The sequence below is a fragment of the Talpa occidentalis genome, unplaced genomic scaffold, assembly GCF_014898055.3.
Source record: "Talpa occidentalis isolate TD23 unplaced genomic scaffold, MPIMG_talOcc4v2.1 talOcc4.8, whole genome shotgun sequence".
Lineage (NCBI taxonomy): Eukaryota > Metazoa > Chordata > Mammalia > Eulipotyphla > Talpidae > Talpa > Talpa occidentalis.
In genome coordinates, this window is record NW_023605194.1 from 16,999,942 (window position 1) to 17,020,621 (window position 20,680).

At 38.0% G+C, this 20,680-nt stretch overlaps 1 long non-coding RNA gene across 3 annotated transcripts; it reads left to right on the forward strand.

Annotated features, from left to right (window-relative positions):
* Positions 1-7,056: 7,056 nt before the first annotated feature.
* LOC119234122 (uncharacterized) lies at positions 7,057-12,216 on the forward strand. Of its 3 annotated transcripts, none has more exons than XR_008549949.1 (5): positions 7,057-7,172; positions 8,809-8,936; positions 9,394-9,479; positions 10,387-10,425; positions 11,979-12,216. It is a non-coding gene; the product is annotated as an uncharacterized LOC119234122 (long non-coding RNA). The 3 variants fall into 3 exon arrangements; XR_005122546.2 differs by lacking the exon at positions 11,979-12,216 and adding an exon at positions 10,652-11,250; XR_008549950.1 differs by lacking the exons at positions 7,057-7,172; positions 11,979-12,216 and adding exons at positions 7,480-7,510; positions 10,652-11,250.
* Positions 12,217-20,680: the final 8,464 nt, after the last annotated feature.

The window sequence follows — 20,680 nt, forward strand, 5'->3', positions numbered from 1 at the left end:
TATCAAGAAATCTGCACACATATCTTTGCCTGCATTAGCAGGTGCTTTAGCAAAATAATTTAGGATATGAGGTCTTAGTGGGACAGACTTGGGCTTGAGTCCAAGGGTCACTAAAATCTGAGTAAGTGGCCTATACATAGTAATATTAGAGTATTTGTATTCAAGAACTGAGACATGGGGGCTTACTCCTCGCTGCTGGCCAGGGCTCGGCTCAGCATAATGGGACCATAGAACAGAGAAGCCTAATGCAGGGGAATAAAGAGAGGTAGCCTATTCAATATTACAACTATTCTTATGATATAATTTAGTAATCAAAAGATTTATTTTTATACCATACAGAAAAGAAAAATTCTGTCAAATTTTTGAACATCTGGGGGTACACTGCAAGTCTTTTTGCACAGATTTTGCAAAAAGGAAGTTTTCTGTTTCTCAGATGCAGATGTGGCTTCTCAAAATTGAGAAACTACATGGAACTTTGCCACTGGGGGGCCCTGCAAAGACATTCAGCCTTTCATGACCTCAGGCCCTTCCATTTGACATGGAAGTTTGTACTGAGGTCTTGCAGAACAGAACAGAGCAGGGTGGGGGTGAAAGGTCCAGCGGTCAAGTGCCAGCAATGGGAGCCTCTCCAGCTCCTGTTCTCTCACTGCTCCCACCACCCAGCCCTCCATGAACCCCCTGGGAGTTTGCTTCAAAAAGCTGTCCTGACAGGGAGGAGCTCATAATTGCTCTCTGCATCGCGTCTTCCCGAAAAGCAGCGCCAGGGATGACAGCCCCTGACCAGCCCTGATTTCACAGCAGGGTGTGTTTCCCCAGGCCTGGCTGAGAGCAGCACACCTCATGGAGGAAAGTTTTGACCTTTTCCCAATGTCTCTTTGTTGGTTGCCTCTGTCCTTTCTAAAAGCTTCATATTGATGTTTGGCTCTAATAGAGAAACGTAAACAAGAGATAAATAAAGGTTAACAATACCCAATCAATGCCGCAGAGAGAGGCAGCACAAGGAGAACCGTATCGAAAGGCCAAGTGTAAGGAGAGCTTTATTGACAATTTAATTGCATTCCTTCTTTTCCCCTTATATGTTGAACTAATAACAGGGTTGCCTGATAGTTTTTCATTCCACTGATAGTGACTTTTTCTGTTTTGTTTTAAAATAGATGAGAAGAAAAATTGACATAAAAAAACAAAGAATCATTTTCTCCATTTCCTTACATTAATCCATCCTCAAGCATAGTCATAGGCTGCCTATTTTCAATGACATTCTTAGTTTCTCCCCATCCCCTGTCACATGTACCTCCTCTCCCATCTGTTCCTCTCCTTCTGTTAAACTTGGCCCACCTTGGGAAGCCCAAGCCTCCTGGCCACTTTAGGAAGCTCGTCTTGAGACCCCCAGACTATAAGGAATTCCGTTCCTGTGCCTTGGCCACCTAGCACAGTGCCCTGGTGTCTGTGCTCTCAGGCCGAAACTCTCACCAAAACCTAGTCGTGCAGGCAGATGTTATGATACAGTTGATGAATGATGCAGAGAGTGAGACCCAGGGTGATGGCATGCATTTTCTAGGGGCATAAAAGAAGTCCTGAAGTTTGGAGTTGGAAGTTGGTATTTAGACTTATTTTGCAGTACATTTGTCCACTATTTTTTGTACTTTATTTAGTGTTTTACACAAAAGGTACGAGATGAGCTATTCACAAGCACATTCCTTAATATACTAAAGAATAAATGAATTAGGGCCTCCCAGGTGGCTCAGCAGTTGAGCGCTGGGTTGCGAAGCTGCTCGCAGCCTCTACAACACCGGTTCAATCCCCGGCCACCAGGCAAGGATCCCACATGGCGCGCAAACCTCTCCTGCCGCCCGCTACTCCCCACAACAGTGTGCTGTCATTCTGCCTGCTCTGCTCTGCTATACGCTCTGGCTCTGGTGAATTCTCTCACCCTCCCAAGCGTCTGACTGTACCTAGTGCTTGTATAAATAAATACTTTTTTTAAAATCTTATTAAAAAAAGAATGAATGAATGAATGAATGAATGAATGAAGGAGGAAGGGTGGAAGGAAGAAAATGCCATCATGACAATGAATGAACCACTAAGAATAAGACCAAGTCTCTCTAATTGATTTCAGTATCACTTGTATATCATTTCTTCCCCCATCACTTATTTTCCACACCTCTGCCTCTCTATTACCCAGCCATATCATTCAAGAATGAAAAAATAAAGTCTCCTTTGTAAAAAGAACCTGGTAGGTAAAATTGGAAATTGAAGAAAACAGAGGCCAGTGAAAGGAGCATGATTGAACAATAACAACAAATCTACATGTAAATAATTTTCCTTTACTACATTCTTACATTATTGGTATTCTCAACATGTGATTTTCCAGTTTCAAATTATAGAAACATAAACAACTAAGACAACTTGGATAGAAAACATGTGTTTTTCTACCTTGCCCATTTTGAAGTTTGCCCATCTCTACGTGGCTTGCAAATATCATAACCCGAGCTTAAGAAAACTCCTATCCCACGACGCAGGCACAGAATGAATACAGGTTGTATTTGAGCAGAGATTTTGCAAACCAATAGCTGCATGGTTCTTTCTGAAAGTGGAGAAATGGAAACTCAAATCTCTGTTCCCTCCAGAGCAGGGAAGAAGGGCAGAGGGTGCCAACACCTGGGAACCAGGCCACTTTCTGTGTTCATCTCCATTTATATGCTGCAGGAAGCGAAACCAAAAAATACTGTTGCATCAAAGAAAATTGCATCAATTTTTAATTATGCACTTAATCACCCTCTTCCAGAAGGGCAAGCTGTCTTTCGTGACATTTTTACATATTTGAAGGCAGCACTCTGTGCGCACAGGGCAGGATGTTGGGTTTATTAGATGTCACAGACAATTTCAACTGACACTGATGGGTTGATACAAGAGACAAGAGTCTTTTAAGGAGTATGAATGTCAGACACTAAAGAGATACTCCGTGCATGGTCTTGGAATTCTTTTTCTTTGTTTATTCATCAATTACATGGTGAACACAAATTCTATCAGGTATAGTAATATTCTAAATTAGAGGTAATAGAAATGAAAGACTTCCTACTCTGAAAAAGCTGAGATCACAATTATTCAATCAAATATATCAATAAACAAGCTAAAATGGAGATTATGAGTACAGTATTAGCAGATGCAGGTTGAGATTGCCTTGATGGGGAAGTAAACATGAAGGTTTCTGATTTTTCAGAAAAGATTTGGAAGCTTCTGAGCTGGATTTTGAGGGATAAATAGGAGTTTGGAAAGCATGCAACATGCAATTGTGTGAGGGTGCATGTGTTCCTTCACATGCCAAAGAACATACTAAAAATTTTAATTTTTGAAAATAACTTACCATAGCTGTTTTCCTAAAGTAACATTATAATATTGCATAGATTTCATATGTTAATCTTTGATAATTAACATGTGTCAAAGCTTTTTTTTTTTAAAGGTATCATCGCAGCTGTCCTGATAGGGATGACTGAACACAGATGTAACATACAATGTTGAACTGTTTTCATTAGTTCTTTCAACATATAATCTTTCTTTCTGTAATGCAATAGAATGCAGGCAAAGTAAGATATCAAGACAAAGCTGGAATCCTTGCAGTTGACTCTGATTTGATGGTTGAAATGTAACCACTTTTGGAGTGGTAACATCTTTCTTGTTACTAGTTTCACTTCATGTTTTTAATTGTCACTATAATATATGTAACAAATTTATCATATAAACCATTTTTAAATGTGCAAATCAATGGCATTAAGTCCATTCACATTTCTGTGCTACCCTCACCATTATCCAATCTCTGAACTCTTTCATCTTTGTAAACCTTAAACTCTATCCATTAAACAATAACTCCCATTACCCCTTCCCTCTAAGTCCCTGGAAACCACCATTATATGAATTTAACTAACTATCTCATTTAGGTAGAATTATCCACTTTTCATCCTTTTTTTGACTTCCTCCTCTCACTTGGCATATATCATCAAGGTGTATCCACATTGTAGCACATGTCCGAATTTCCTTCCTTTTTAAGGCAGATTAATATTTCCCCTTACGTCAATTGCACATTTTGTGCATCCATTCATTCCTCAATGACATTTGTTTTGCTTCCACCTTATGGATCCTGCAAATAACACTGCTATAAACATGGGTGGACAGATAATTCTTTGAGACCCTGATTTCAATCCTTTTAAATATATACCCCAAAGTGGAATGGCTAGATTAGATGGCTCTTTTCTTTAGTCTAGTAAGAATTATATCCAAGAGACCCTTTGGTAGTGTGATCTGGGGTGCATCTTCTCAACCAAGACCACTTGGGTTGAATCCTAGACTTCCACTTATTACCTATGTAACAGTAGCACATTGTTTACCTGTCTTGTGCCTCAGTTTCCATATTGCAATACACTTCATGGTATTATGTTAAATAAGACACCTAGAACTTTCCCTGTCATTTGCCTATAATCTTCTTGAACGTCTTCATGTTACTTCTTTTTCTTTTTTTCTTTTCTTTTTTTTTTTTTTGGTCTGTTTTTCTATGCCTGAAAAATAGTGTTAAAGATTTGTATTTAGAAGCCAACAGACTCTTTCTTTACTTTCATGATGGCCTCTATTTCTCATATCTGTACCCTTATTTTCCCACTCCTCCTCCCATTTCACTCCATATCCATGTGGTATTTTATTTTTGGTTCTCACTTCTCCTCATTTTTTCTCATTCCTCCTGCCACCTCTGGTCTTTCTCTCATTTTTAAAAATCTTTCTTCAGGCTCCTGCATTGAGATAAGCTCCTCTCTGCAGACAAAGCATTTAAGATTTTCAAATAAAATGAGGTCACAGAAAATATACGAGCTTCTATCTATGCCCAGGACTCTCAGTGTGGGCTCCTTTAGGGTCCTGAGGAGATGAGAATAGAAGCTTAATTTTAAATCGTTCCACCTGCTTCTCAAATCTGATATCACTCAGTTTTACTTTTATCAATTTAGTCTCTTGGGTAAAATTTTAAGATTTATCCAAAACTCCCCTTTACAAAGTAGAAAGCTTTTCTTATATAACTAAAAGGCAATTTTCCAACCTAATAACAGGCACTATATTAAAATATATATCTCTATATATAAAACTATACCTATATATGTCCATAATTACATACAAAATGTGTTTTTACAAGTGGTTTGCTCAATTGGTCTGTAAAGGAAAGGTTCATTCTTAAAGATTTACTTATTTATTTTTATTTTATTTATTTATTTATACAAGCACTGGGTACAGTCAGAAGTGCAAGAGAGTGAGAGAATTCACCAGAGCCAGAGCGGGAAGCAGAGCAGGCAGAAGGACCGAAGTACACTGCTGAGGGAGCAGCGGGCGGCAGGAGAGGTCTGCGCGCCATGCGGACCCTCCTCCGGTAGCAGCCGGGGATCGAACCGGTGCTACAGAGGCTGCGGGCAGTTTCGCAACCAGCGCTCAACCGCTGCGCCACCGGGGAGGCCCGGAAAGGTTCATTCTTACATTTAGTTGTGTCTCAAGTTCCTTTTCCTTATCTCTTAATCTAAAATAGTTCCTGTTTCCTTTTTCTTTTTTTCTACATTTTTAATATTATGAATTAACTGGGTTAATTGTCTTGAACAATATTCCACATTCTAAATTTGGCTGCTTATTTCCTCATAGTGTCATTTACTTGTCCATCTATCCCCTGTGTTTCCTGCATAGACCATAGACTGTAAATTATATCTTAAGTCCTCATTGGATTCAGGTTAAGCAATTTTGGCACAAAACCTTCACAGGTGGTGCTGCATAGTTTAAATTGCCTCACACCAGGAAGCATATAATGCCTGTCTCACTATTAGTGATACGAAGATTGATCAGCAGGTTCAAGTAGTGACAGTCATGTCTGTATTGTTCTATGATTTGCCAGCAGAGTCTAAATTAATTTCAGTACCATGGACAGTGCTTGTCTAGCCTTCCTGGATCTCTCAATAAAAACTAAATGACTTCCCACCTGGAGCTGACTCTCACCCTTAGATATTAACATATTAACGCATTTATTGAGTGTGAATGTTTGCCAGCGACTGTTCTAGACGATTTACAAAGCTTAATCTATTTATGTTCACAATAGTCATCCACATTTTATAGATGAGAAATCTATTTATGTTCACAATAGTCATCCACATTTTACAGATGAGAAATCTAAAATACAAAGAAGTTAATTAACTTGCAAAATACACACAACTGAAAGTGGCAGGGGTGAAGTTCACACTCAGGTAGTCTGTCTTCAAAACTGCACTGTCAACCTCTACCCCTCATTTCTGTACAATTCACCTCCAATCTCACGTTTCCTAAGAAGCCATCCCCGACTACTCCAATCATTTCTGTGCCCCTATGACATAATGTGCGCTTAAATTATAGAATGTTCTAAATTCTCAAGCAGCAGAGTACATACCCCCTCTGAAAACAAGAGATGTGGACCCAGAAGAAGAATTTTTATTTTAAACTGTCACTTTCTAGCTGTTTGTCTTTGGGTAACTTAATTTCTCCAGGTCTGGTTTTCGGCCATAGCAATATTTTTCTCTTGAACTTCTTATGAAGGTCAAATGAAGAAACATAAAAGAACTTTGTAACTTTAAAGTGCTGTCCTAATATTTTTCACACCTCTAATTCACATCCTCCTATCTCTCTCTCCCTCTTTCCCTCCTTCCCTCTCATAATTACATTGTTAAATTTTAAAAGTCAGGAACCATCTTCTCTTCCTTTTTTTCTCTACTACTACTCTCTTTCATGGTTTTTATTTTGTTAGGATCTTTGCTAGGATCTATTGTTCATCAGACTTGAAAATGCTAAAAGTTTTAGGGTCCCTGTCTTATTAATCAACAGATTCTTATTTCCTAATGAACCCCTGCCCAAAGATGAGTCAGGAGAGGTCTTCTGGCGCTGGAGAGCTGACCAGTCTAGCACTCTGACAGCATTACATAGGCAGTGAAGAATGCCATTTACATTAAAGTCACACTGACTTAGATTCTTCTTAGTTACATCATTCAGACATGGTAAATATTCTTCTCATTCAGAACCAGTCTTGGACAACATTATGAGCTTGGCAGGATTCCGGTGTCTAGCCCTTCATATGCCCCCTTCAAATCTGCATGATGAGTTCCATTGATCTCTGGATTTTCTTTAGGGTAAATTTTCTTTTGGGGTGTGTGTGCATGTGTGTGTGTGTTTACTACAAAATGGAGATTTATTTTTTTATTTATCCTTAGTGCAGATGAGCAATTCAGTTGAAGTCTTTCAAAGATTATAATTAGGCTTTAGCTTTAATAGTGGAAATTTTAGCCATATGCTTGTGTCACATCTGAAGAAAATTTGAGATACAGATATTTGAGAACTCATCAAAATGACTAAGAAGCAGATAATGCCTATTCTACCTATCTATAGAGAAATCCTATCCATTCTTGAAGCAAGAAGTAAGAAGTTTTCAATAATTATTTGTCTTGTAAACTTTCACGGATTTCCAAAAGTGAGTTGATATTAACATGAAGTTTATTGCTACATTAAAATTTGAATAAAGCTTGTAAAGATTATTATTTGAGTGTTCAGTTTGCAAAATGACAAATCAGATTGCTATATGTTCACTACAGTCAACTTAATAAGATTATTGAGCATCTACTCAGCATAGTAGTTCATTTAAATTGAAAAATATATAAGTTGCTTGCCTCTAGATGTCAATGAAAATGCAGGACCATGCACAGAAGTAGGAATGAACAACTGTGAGTTTGAATCTGGACACCAAAATTTATTATGAAATTATTTAAGTTCTAATAGCTTAATTGTTTTACTTTTTATATAGGAATAATTAGTCTACTATTAGTAGTAGACTAATAATTAGTCTACAGACACTATTTCCTGAATAACTTAAAAGAGACACTATTAAAAATATACATTATGCTCTCACCAGATATTCCTTTCTTGCATGTGTATACATAGATATACATATATATATGCATATGTATGTGTATGTATACATTGTATATAGATTGATGGATACATACACACACATATATATATCAAAATGTGATTAATTTAATAAGTGTAAAGTATCATAAGTCATGAAGCAGAGGTTATTCTAACTGAGAGATGTTTTATTGTCAGTCTTTACCACTATGCCCAATGGAACTCTTATGTTAATAAAATTTTCACTTAACTTTATTTTCCCAGTACCCATTAATATCTCCTATTCAAACATATAAAGAGTTTGGTTTTAGAAAAATACCTTCAAAGTTTCCAGATCAAACTATCATGTTGGATAATGTTGTGCTTGCTCAGGAAACATAGGTTTTCTCACTGCATTTTCCATCATTCTAAGTTGAATCTAGCTAGCCTGATGAGCTAGCTCATTCTTCCTAAAAATAACCTTGTATTCTTCCTAAAAATAACCTTGTCTTCCATGAGAAAAGCCCTTGCAATATTGTGGGTAAGTCATGTTTCAAAGGAAAGAATGCATGCAGACAATAACACACATACACCCTGAGTTCTTAGGGAGATTTTTAATTTTGTGTGAGTATGGGGGGGATCATTAATTCAGACTCCTGGGCTCTCAGTTTGTTTCCCATTGGGAAGATAATACAGATCATTTTAATATTCCCTTACTTATTCCTTTTTTTGCAATTTTTATTTTGTTATATTATTTTCTTCCCATCTGTTTTTCCTATTATTTCTGGATTAAACCCACTCTCACAAAATGCTTAAGTACCTACCATACATGCAATGGTCTCCAAACATAACCAGCCATTTTCCACACTCTTCTCTTGTTTCTAGATAGATGCATGAATCCTGGTTGACTCACATGGGAGTCCATGCATCAAGAAGGATGCTTCCACTAATCTTACATGGATCCCCAGAGCCAATGCCACATAGGCAGAAAAGGACCTTCCTCACTCTGCCATGTACGCAGATGTTTATTTGTTCCTTGTAAAATGAAGGTAAATTAAGTGAGTGAACTTGGATGCTAAGCAAAAGCAAACATTCATTGCCAACTCTGCTTAAGGAGAGATCTAAGCAAATGCCAGGGAGAGGTTTAATCATTCTGAAAAGTTTTGCTGGGCAGACCTAAATTTACACTTACACACATCAAAAGATATATCTGTTTCTGAAGTAGGGTTTTTTTTCTGTCTCCCTCTAATTCTATTGCTTATTTAGCACTTAACCTACACTTCCATATATGTTTTCTTATCTTTTTGTGACTACAAAACTTGCTTTCTTCACATATAACCTTGCCCCAAATAAATGTAGTCGCCAAGTTTCTATAGTTTCCATTTTATTTACTATTTACTTTTTAATTAGCTATTGGTTTACAAATATATCTATATGAAGGATCTTTTTTCCCCTTTATCACCAATCTAGGGCTCGCACTCACCTGACATTTCCAGTAAATACAAGTTTTGAGTATCATCATCCTATCACTCACCCTGGAAAAAGCAACAATGCAGGTAACTACGCAGAGTACTATTCAATTGCTTAGTGTGTGGTCACCATTCTGTGTTGGGCCCTATAGACACCTATGATGTGATAAGTTTCACCCAGCATCCCTGAGTCATGGCATTCTATTCATGATAATTACCTTGAACCCTATGGGTTAGAAAAAAGAATAAGGGAGACTTTCTGAAAAACCACAAATCACCGGATAAATGTTGGATAAATGTCATTTTCTTTCCCAGCTATATTCACTTCTTATTGACAAACTCATTTCTGTTTTTTGTTTTTTTTTTAAGACCAAGGTCCTAAAAATTTTAAAACCCAGTTTTGACTCTCACAACTATATTCTACATTTCCATAATCTAAAAAAAATAAAAGGTAACATTCAACTCCTGCCTACTTATTGAAAGCTGAGAACTGTTTTCAAAGAAATTTAAGCAAATAAAAAGATGTGTGTACTTATGTGTTTAAGATAAAGTGACCATCTCACAAAGTCCAAGGGCAAGGAATACTGTAGAGCTTAGCAAAAGACTATAATAAGGAATGGGAAAGATTTTAGGAAGCAATCCTGAAGCCTCATGGTCTCATCATTAGATCACTAGTCTCTGCTTCCCTGTGCATGTCTGCTTCATTTTTCACTCTGCCTGTGGTCATGATGATATCCACAACTCCAAGTATGTACAATTGTTGAGGCACAATTCAAATGTCAAAGGGGACAGTTCTAACTGTTTCAGCTTGGGTCAGCTATCCACTTATGGCCCATAGAAGCAGCTGCCCATGTTCATCCCTGTTGGTGGATGGGCGGAGTGTGGCACAACAGTTCTCCAAAGATGGTTTCCAAAAGCTGTATCGAAATGTCAAAATTTGCCTTGTACAATTTCATTTTTTTCTATTGTCTTTTCCATGTATCTTAACTTCCAGGAAGTCTCTAAGTGTGTGCAGCATCATACATCATGTATGGTAAGTCAAAAAGGAACATCATTTTCTCAAATATCCTCCACCACCACCACCAACACAACATATACTGATAATTGAGAAATATGTGATTTTCTAAGGAAAATCCAAAAATCTAAAAAAAAACCAAAACGCTGACATAGACAATAGGAAAACATATATATAATATATATATAATCTATAAATGCATTATGTATGCTTTTTATTGCATATTTTTTAATTTTTATTTAAGCCAAGCTCTAGATGGAAATAAACTGTAAACTATACACAGTGCAATAAGTTGGGAAGAGGCAGAAAATTTGCTGTGTGTCCTTTGAGCCATGTGAAAAGATGAGGGAAACTCAAATGATTGATGACTACCAGCCTTTCTTGTGGATTGTATTTGGGACTCCTCACCTAATACACCCCATCATGAAGAATCCATGGACTGGGGAGAATTTAAAATGACTGGAAGCCTTCTTGTGGACATCCAAGATTACTTCTGCCTATGAAAATGAGGAACCCAAAACTGAAGTGAAAGGGAATGAAGGATTTGGGGAGAGGACTGTCCTTTCATGCACCCACCCTTTCCAAAAGGAGAGTATGCACATTTCAATTTTGAGATTTATTTCTATTGACTAGGTTCTCTGTTATGGCGAATTTATGAGTTTTTCAACATGTAATACATGTCTTAAAGTTGCACTATTATTTTTTAACCACCATTAGTTTAAAAACCAAATAAAAGCTTTGCTCTATGATAGACCATATTATTTCTCAGAATAAAGAAATGTAAAAGCAAATCATAGAGCAAGATTTAGAGCCCTAGGGGTAACATTTTACAGTTTCTTTTGAGGGGAGGGAACTGTTTGTCTTTGTTGTCTTTGCTTCTGTACACAGAGTTTGGGGAAGACAGTGCTATTCTAGGTTTTATCGTGAACTGACTTTAGGACATTTAAGTTTCAGAAATAGGAAAGGGACCTGCAAAATCAACCATATTGCTAGTGAGTTGCCCTTGCAGAGGACCCAGTTTGTGCAGTACTGGATTATTATTAGGTGCCTTTAAAAACTGAGATTAATAGTCAACATTTTAAAACCTGTTGTTTTCATATTCATTTCTGAATTTCTGGCTTCACCTTAAAAAAATCATATCCTATGTGACATTTTGGTGATTGGAAATGAGGCTGCTCCCCTAAGATTCCTATATTCTCTGTTCAGCATAGCCTCAGGTGTGTTGCACCGTGGACATTAAGATGACAAGCCAGTGGTCATTTAACATAGAAGACAGTGCTTTGTCTCCTGTCCCAGGACTCTGTTCAAAGAAGGCAAACCCAAGGACTTAGTAACCATATATTTCAAGTAAAATTAGAAAGAACATATGTCTTTGTGGATATAAGGTACAAACTCCTGTGTGGGTATGTGGGCAATGGAGAATATAATTTAACTCACTTCTACAAAAGAAATTTAACCTGTTTCCCCATTATTTTATTAAACTCCAATGGGGGCCAATAGTTATTAGACCACTTCTACCTTCAATATTTTATTATTCTATTCTATGTGTGTAATTTTTACTATTTTGACAGATAAGCAACATAATTTCCATGTAGAAAATTGAAAGCTGACAGTGGAAGAGAAGAAAAAGGGGTTCTATGAAGAAACTAGAGATGGCAACTTAAGGCTGGAGCTCTGATTCCCTGGGTGACAGTCCAGGAGAATTTTGGACACTATTTCTGCCATTTCTCTCTCACTTAGATGCATTAAGCAACAATGAGGCATCACTGAACTCTGTGGATTTCCAAATCTCCTTTTTCTTAAGAAAAAAAAAAGCACAATGTCTTGAATTTCACAGGAATCTTCCTTTTCATTTCTTCAGTGACTTTACACTGTGCAGTGATGGTGTGTGTGTGCGTGTTTTCTCTCTGCTATAAGCACTTCTCAGTTTCTGTTAGAACAACCTCCTCTCTTCTGAGCTTCCCTGAGTGCTTAGTTCCTATAGCCACTGAAACTAGAAGTGATAGCATTTCACAGATAACTGTAGGAAAGACTAAGTTTTCAATACATACCGTCATTGTGTCTGGTGGAGAACTGCCTACTGTGTTTGACCATTAATGTTTATAATGTTTTCTACACCAAGTTTTCAACTTCTCAGGCAAGTCATTTCTCCTTTTCCAGCCTGGGGCAGTTGCATGGACAATACCCACAGGCCTTGCATATAAGAGCAGAGGAGAGTACATTTTTTAGGACTGTATTTTAAGAAATCCAAGGAAGACCATCCTGCATACCTGTACCTGCACTCACATACAGGGCAGAACTAAGACTCAGCATGAAACTTTCATAAAAGGTGAAAACATGGAAAGCTGAGTGCTATAATAACTAATCTTCATCTTCTTAGTGTGTGTTTTAAAGTGAAATAATGCTTTCCAGACTGGATAGCTGTGTGTTTGCTGTAAACACCACTCGTTTAAAGTAACCCACTTGACCAGATTTGCTCCAGATGATTTGATCACAATTATTCATGGGTTTCCAAAAGTTAATAGTAATAATTACATTAATAACACGAAGTAGCAAGATTTGTTTCTGCGTCTAAAAATATGCCCACAATTAGAAGATGTCTGTAACTTCAAATAGATCCCAGAATCTTGGGATTTCAAAATAACAAAATACTAACATCCTTCCTCACAGGAATAGTCTGTCATATAAGAACTATGATCTCATGTATAACTTAAGTGAACAGACACGGGTTCTTAAAATAAACATTAAAATTAAATGGATAGGATGTTTCATAATCTAAGTGAAATAAAAATGGCTGTAATTATTTGCACTAATATTTTATTAACTGAAAACACATGTCCATAATAAAATTAAAAGGGCAAAATCCCATTTACCACATTGGAGAAGTTCCATACTACAAAAATTGGCAATTTAGAATGTGGAACAAACTTTTTTGTAATTATATAAAGGAAACAACAGAAAACATGGGATAAAACTTTGTTGCAGAACTGGATAATTTTCTAATTCCTAAGTATTACTGCAAAGATGTATCTGATCTCTATATCTACACAACCAATCACCGCACACCTTAAAATGACATACAACACACAAAGTAGGATCTCACAAGGCTGCAATCAAGGTATCTGCTGGTAAGGATTTACGATACAAAATCTATAAAGATCTTGTAAAATTTAACAACAAAAGACAGTCTGATTAATAAAGAATCAGAGGATCTGAACTGACACTTCTTCAAGGAGGATAAATGGTTGACCATCCTATGGGCACATGAAAAGATGAACATCATCTCTTAAGGAAATGCAAGTCAAAACAACATGAGGGGCCTCACTAGTGGCACAAGTGGTTAAGACACAACCTATGAAGTTATCTGCAGCCACTGCAGCATGAGTTCGATCCCCAGCAAGGGAGCTACCCACGTGGTACAGCAGATCTCTCCTGATCACTCGCTGCCCCCTCAGCAGTGTATTTCAGTCAGTCTGCTCATTCTGTTCTCCAATCTGTGTCTAGTGAATCCTCTCACCCCCACACCTTTAACCTGTACCCCAGTTCTTATATGCATAAATAAATCTTTTAAAAATATGAGCTACCACACATGGGATAATGGCCATTATTCAAATGATAAACAGTGTTGAGTAGGTTGTGGAAAGAAAAAAACCTTGTACACTACTGGTGGGATGATCAATTGGTTCCACTCTTAGGAAAATTACTATGGAGACACCTCAAAAACTTAAAAATACCAGATGATCCAGTTATCTCAGTTCTGGGTATTTATCTGAAAAATATGGAAACAGCAAATCAAAGAGATACATGCTCCCCTTTTCATACTCACTACAGCATTATTTACAATATCCCAGAGCCCCCCATCCACAGATGACGACATAAAGGTGAGGTATTATATATGCACAATGGAGTGCGACTATAAAAAAGAGAAAGCCTGTCACAGGCAAGCACATGGACAGACCTAACGTGAAACAGGTTAGATGGAGAAAGAAAAACACCATATGATTTCACTCATACATGTACTTAAGGAAACAAATGAGCTAAATAAAATAAAAATGAAGCTTTAAGCCTCTAAGTCCATATTAATGACTGCCAGAAGTGAGGGGGACATGGGATTAGAAACTCAGACAAAATAGGAAAATTGCATGATGTGGGATATATGGACTCTCAGTGGTGAACTTAATTGCAGTATATGCAGATGTTGATTTATAATGATACACACCTGAAACATCTTTTGTTACTCCAATTATTTTAGGGCCAATTTACTCTCAGGTAGCCTTCTCACAGACCCTGTCTTCATCCTCTCTTAAGAGCAACTTATTTCTTCAAAGACAGTCAAAGTTTGGGGAGGGAGGGAAATAGGTATAGCATTTCAGTTTTGCCAAGGGAAAACATCTGGAGCTCAGTTACACAATAATGTGAATATAGCTAACACCACCAAACTGCACACTCAAAAAAGGTTAAGATGGTGAATTTTGTTTTCAGTCATCATTTCTAAAAATAAGAGGAAACACAAACACCTTTTAGTTTTGAGGAATAATATTGTAGAAGTGAATCAATGCCAATTTTTACTAAGCATTCTGCAACTGTCAGCTTTAACCAGTGTTTTGTTACTATTAGAGACTCGGGTTCTAAAATATTCTCAATGATGTTGACACCATTGGGGAAGTGATGGTTCCTATATTTTAAATATTCAGAGATGACAAGAGGTAAAAATGTCTTTCCTGAGAGAAGATATTTACCTGCCATTGTGTCCAAGAAGAGGTGAAAATATATTGACCTTGAACTTCTCATATTTGAATTTGCTTAAGAATCACCTGGAGTTTGCTAAGCTGTAGATGTCTATGGTGTAAGCCTGTCGTGGGGTCTATTTCTACAGTTCTACACTCTCCCTGGTAGTGTTGACGCTGTAAGGACTGCACTTGAACAGTGAGAGATTAAAGAGATACAATCAGTTAGGAAAGATTGAACTAACCATTCAGTGTTTACCAACTTCACTGTGACATAAGAATCACATGGTACTACTGAGAATCCCCAGTTCTAGACCTGGGCCCTGGAGATGCTTAGTTATCTCCAGTGGATGTCTGGAATCTGCCTTTAACCTCATGATTTTTATGGTAATACAATTTGGAAATACTAAGCTAAATGATCTTAAGATTGTTTTCAATATTGCCTTTCCAAAATTCTGCATCTCATTTTTCTTATAGGGCCAGCTGGCACCGAGGTTTTCAATAAATACCAATTCCCATCTTGGTTATGGTGTGTTGTTTCATCCCAGGACATTAAGATCCCTAGTCAAGTAATAAAAAACCATTTTATTTTTAATAACCAAGAAGAAGCATTGCATATATGAACCTGCTATTATCATTTGGTGGTTAAGTGATATTATTAAGCAACTTAATTTTACTTGTATAACTGCTCTGTGAGGTTTGTATTTCCATCAGTGTGTGGATTAGCAAGCAGAAATTGGTAGAGGTCAGGTGACTTACTCAAGGTCACACAGATGAAAGAAGTTGCACTTGGATTTGACTCTTTTCTCAGTCCAAAGCCAGTGACTCACACTCTGGACACTGGATCCCCTCGGGTGCTGCCTCCTGCTACACAGTTGTGAGGCACACTATTCAATCTTCTCAGCCTCTGACCTCCTCTTCTCAATTTTTTGTCCCCCCTACCTCAACTGTTGTCTCCTGCTCAAGACTGTTTTTTCTTCTGCATCTGCTTCTCCTGAGTCCCAGCACCCTGACTCTGAGCAACTTCAGGGTCAGACTTGCTCTTTCTAACCTTTCATCCTGATCTTCACAAACATGTTAATTCATCTCAGTTTGGAGAAGATTCCAAATCATGATGTGAGGAGTTTCTTGTTAACAAGTTCTTTGAAGAGCAGTAAAATATATTCCCTGAAGTATTCTTCCATGAGAACTAGCTTTTCTGCACAGAACCAAGTGGTAGGGATGGTGGGTGGAGAAAATGGTCCTCTTAGGTGGTTAATATAATAATGACTTTTGCTGATTTTCTTTTCTCTCAGCACACATCAGTGTAAACTGCAAGGAGATCATGTGTTTAATGCGTATGCACTGAGCACCTGGTAGGTACAGGGTACTTATGCTGAGCACAAGTGGACATGAATGGTGTTCCCGTGGAATCTGATTCAGTGGGGGAGATAATTTTAATTAAATTATTGCAATCCCTGGGTTATTACAAACAGAGATCAAGACTATGAAGGAAAGGAACAGATGTTACAATAAAGTCACAGAGGTATGACTTTATTAACCCAAAATTCATTTGGGTTAATTTCATTTTCCTTTTATCCTCTTCATTGGATTTACAACGTTTTTAGATGTAAAAAGAACTAATGTTTATTGAGTTGTAATGTACGTATGGTTTCTCATAATCACTTGATATACTTTATATTTATCGGTATAAGAAACCATGTCAGCCCTATAAAATAGCAGCTACCTACTTTCATTCAGCTTCAGTTTCTTCATTTGTGAATTATGGGTGGTGTTCGGGTAATGTGCCCACAGGCACACAGCCAATGAGTAGTGAGGGATGAAGTGAACACAAGTTTCTGCAATTCCACTGCCTGGGATAGTATAGGCTAGGATCTGCCCTTGTGCTGTCTAAAATATTTTATCAGTCAACCTATGTAAACATATGAAGGGGGAAGGTTCACTACACTTATGAATGAAAAATTCCAAGAGAAGGAACTAACGAGTTGATTGATAAAAGTCAGCATTCACAAAAATCCCCCAAAAGTGAAATAAAGGTTTGCATCTAATAATGTGAAATTCAAAGAATGTGAAAATGAAGTCTTGCCTTTTGAGAGTATCAACTGCATAATGACATGTCACATCTTGATGCAGGGAATTTTCTGGGTAGGTTGCTCAAGAAGAGACAAGAGTGTAACATGACACAAAAAAATCCTTCATGTGATCCATACCTCACTCTGATGTTGGTAAAATTGGGGAAACATTTTTGAAAGGAAATGAGAGTTATTTTTGCTTTATCTGAGCTAACCACCTAGGGAAAGAGGAATCCCACAAAGTTTTGGAACCTTCTAACGAGGAAATGTAAAGCCCAATTAAGTCAGCTAGAAGAAAAGAGCCAGAAAGGTAAAAGTTTAGAAATAATTTCATATGAAATAATTTCAAATTATAAGAAATAATTTCATATTCATCTTCATATGAAGATGAATAACTAAAATGAATAACTATAACTAGATTGTCTGCTCTGGGGCAGGTAAGACAAGCATTTAGACACTCCTGGGAGAAAAGGCATGCTGTTGACTTGGATGTCGTGGTGGGAAGTGTTGAGACCACTGAGCATAGAGAGAGAAAGCTAGGAGAGAATAATTGTTATCAGCCTCCACTTTACAGATGAGAAAATGGAGATCTAGAAAGTTTCTAGACCACTTCATACTGAGTGAAGAGCTTTTCAGATAAATCAAGATTGAGGAGGAGACTATGTGGTTGTGTTCAGGGAAAGTGTCAAAAAATCAAGTCAGAATTCAGAACAAGCATGTACCCAGCAAGAAAAAAAAATTATTACAGCTAAAAATATATTGCTCTTATAGTTACTGGCCCCTTTTTTAGTGCTTTACATACTGATCTCATATTATATTCCTAGTAATCCTCTGTCTATCTTAAAGATTTGAGGACTGAGACTGGGGATATTAAGTAACTTGCTTTTACAGAAGTGAGACTCAGTCATATCTGGGTTGAACTCCCCCGCCTGTGCTGACAGCCAATCCTCTGTTTCTTCTAATAGTGTAGAACAGGTCACAACCAAGAGCTTGGACTGGGAGGGCAAGGGGCATGGAGGTTAAGAAAAGAGGTATTTATTCAAGGCAAGTTATTTGCACTCTAGTAATATGTGGGGTTAGAAACATAAGTGGTCCAAATGGGGAGTGATGATGTGATGAAACACAGGTCACTAGAATCATCAAGAGCCTGGCAATTCCTGCAAAGTGATGACTAGAACCAACTCAAGCTAATGCCTACCTTCCCTGGGCTTGGTCATTAGTCACAGCACATCAAAATCCTCGGATGTGTGCATCCAGACAACCTCGCATCCATGAGCTTTTAGGGAAATAACTGCTTGAGTAGCATTTTCAGCTTCTTTTGCCTAGCCAGGTTGTCTGCTCTAGTTTTTAATGAAAACAAAAGGAAAAAATATGAATTAACAGGAAGCATACAAAGTACTTCCAACAACTGGACAGTTCTACCAACATTGTAATTTATATTGATGTTGTTCTTCCCTGCCCACACTGTACATAGTTTCATGCTTGTAGACCTCACACATTTAGCATGACAGACAGCATCTTTCTCCCCAGGTGCTGGGGAGAGGAAAGTCACCACGCAGTCTAATGTTGGACTTTGTTTTGGGGAAACTGAGGCCAATAGAATATGTGTCCTCCACATGAAAGACCAAGTCATGGAGGAAAAGCATGGGGGAGATTCTGCTTCTCAAAGCCTTTATTTCTCCCAGTTTGCTGCCTCTTCTACTTAATAGGAATCATTCTATTTTCAAAATTCTTAATCCAGAATGAAATGAGGCCACTTCTGAAACAAGACAGGGGCCTGTCAGTGGAAAAAGTACCCCAAATCAACCCTGATGGTTTCTGGCAGCTGAAGTTTCTCTCCCCTCTTAAGCAACAGTCACCACATGAGTTCATTTCTTGTTCCTCCACATCTTGCTGTGCGCTGTTTTATTAAGAGGAATTTACTCTTCAATTTCCTGTAGTGATTTCAAATTCCCAAGGTTACTGCAGTGCCTTGCTTTATAGCAACAATTACACACCACTCCCTAAGGTCGTAAAGGATCTGGAAATACATCCTCAGTGGAACCTTTGGATGTCAGATGCCACCAGCTTGCAATAACATTAACTCACTCTTAAGAAACTTGGGTGTGTGTTGCTTGAAAGTGGGGAAGTGAAGAAACCCCAAAAGAACAAGAAGACAGTACTTTATGTAGCCTGGCCTCGTCTCCACACATAGTGCATTGGGAGAGGGTGAGGTGGTCATGGAGATAGCAACCACCATGGTTTTCCCTGGCAGAGAGGAGTCTCAAGTGTGCAGGGGGCTGGGTTTCTTTCTCTAGCCTCTAATCATATAGCCACATAACGCTCCTCACAAGAGTGGTTACTTTAAATGTTTAACATTCTCAAGGAAAGTTACTGCTGAGGTTCTTTTAATCTTCAGAGGCAGTTCATAGGGGGGCCTGTATCGGGCTTATTTTATGGCACTCTCGCAATTTGTTTAGAGCCACATCTTAAAACATCATACTCTCTCCAAATGGGAATTTGGGACAATGCTAGAGATGATGAAATGCAGCGCCTGCATTTTAGAGAGAGGAAACTGATGCTCAGAGAGGGTAATTCAGCTCTCGCTATCACGCTGTAAGTAAATTGGGGAAAAAAAAATTCCCATTCTTTTATTTCCCACAAAACCCACACTCACCATAGAGAGAAGAGGAATATAATGATTTATCCACTGGGATCTTTTACAACTTTTTAATTCAGTAGCATTAACAATAACCTAAATGTGGGGGACATTTAAAAATATCCCAGGGCCTCTCTGGTGGTACAGGGATTAAAGTCTCAGCACTGTCAAGCTACTTCCAGCCAATGAGGCATGAGTTCAATCCCAGGCCAGAGAACTGACCGACATGGCACAACAGACCTCTCCTGTATTGCCTGCTGCTCCCCTCAGCAGCATATTTTAGCAGATCTGCCTGTTCTGCTCTCCACTCTGTCTCTGGTGAATCCTCTCACCCCTGGCACCTCTGGACTACACCCCAGTTCTTGTATACATAAATAAATAAAAATAAATCCTAAAAAATTCCAGTGAGCAAACTCTTTATCTTGAATAATTTAATCTATATAAAAGGAAAACAAGATGATTTATTCCCACTTATGACAACAGTTGGGAAAAGACCTAGACTTTTGAAGGACTTTGCAGCCGCATCACTGATCTGCATGAGTTGAGATGGTTAGAACACAAAAGTTAAGCCTTTTCCACTGGCTTTTCCCAAGCAAGAGGATAGAAAAGGATGATGAGCACCTTAGATGACATGACTCAAAATCCCTAAATTTGCCCCACTCAATATTTTGCCAAAAATACACAACCTCAGTTTCCCAAAAACACAAATGCCATGTAGGGAAACTTTATTCAGCTCAGGGGCCTTCATGAAAACCACAGCCAATTATATGGGACTACCCACACTAGTTGACCTGGAATTATCCTGGTTTTGCTACAGATAAACCAACCCTTAAACC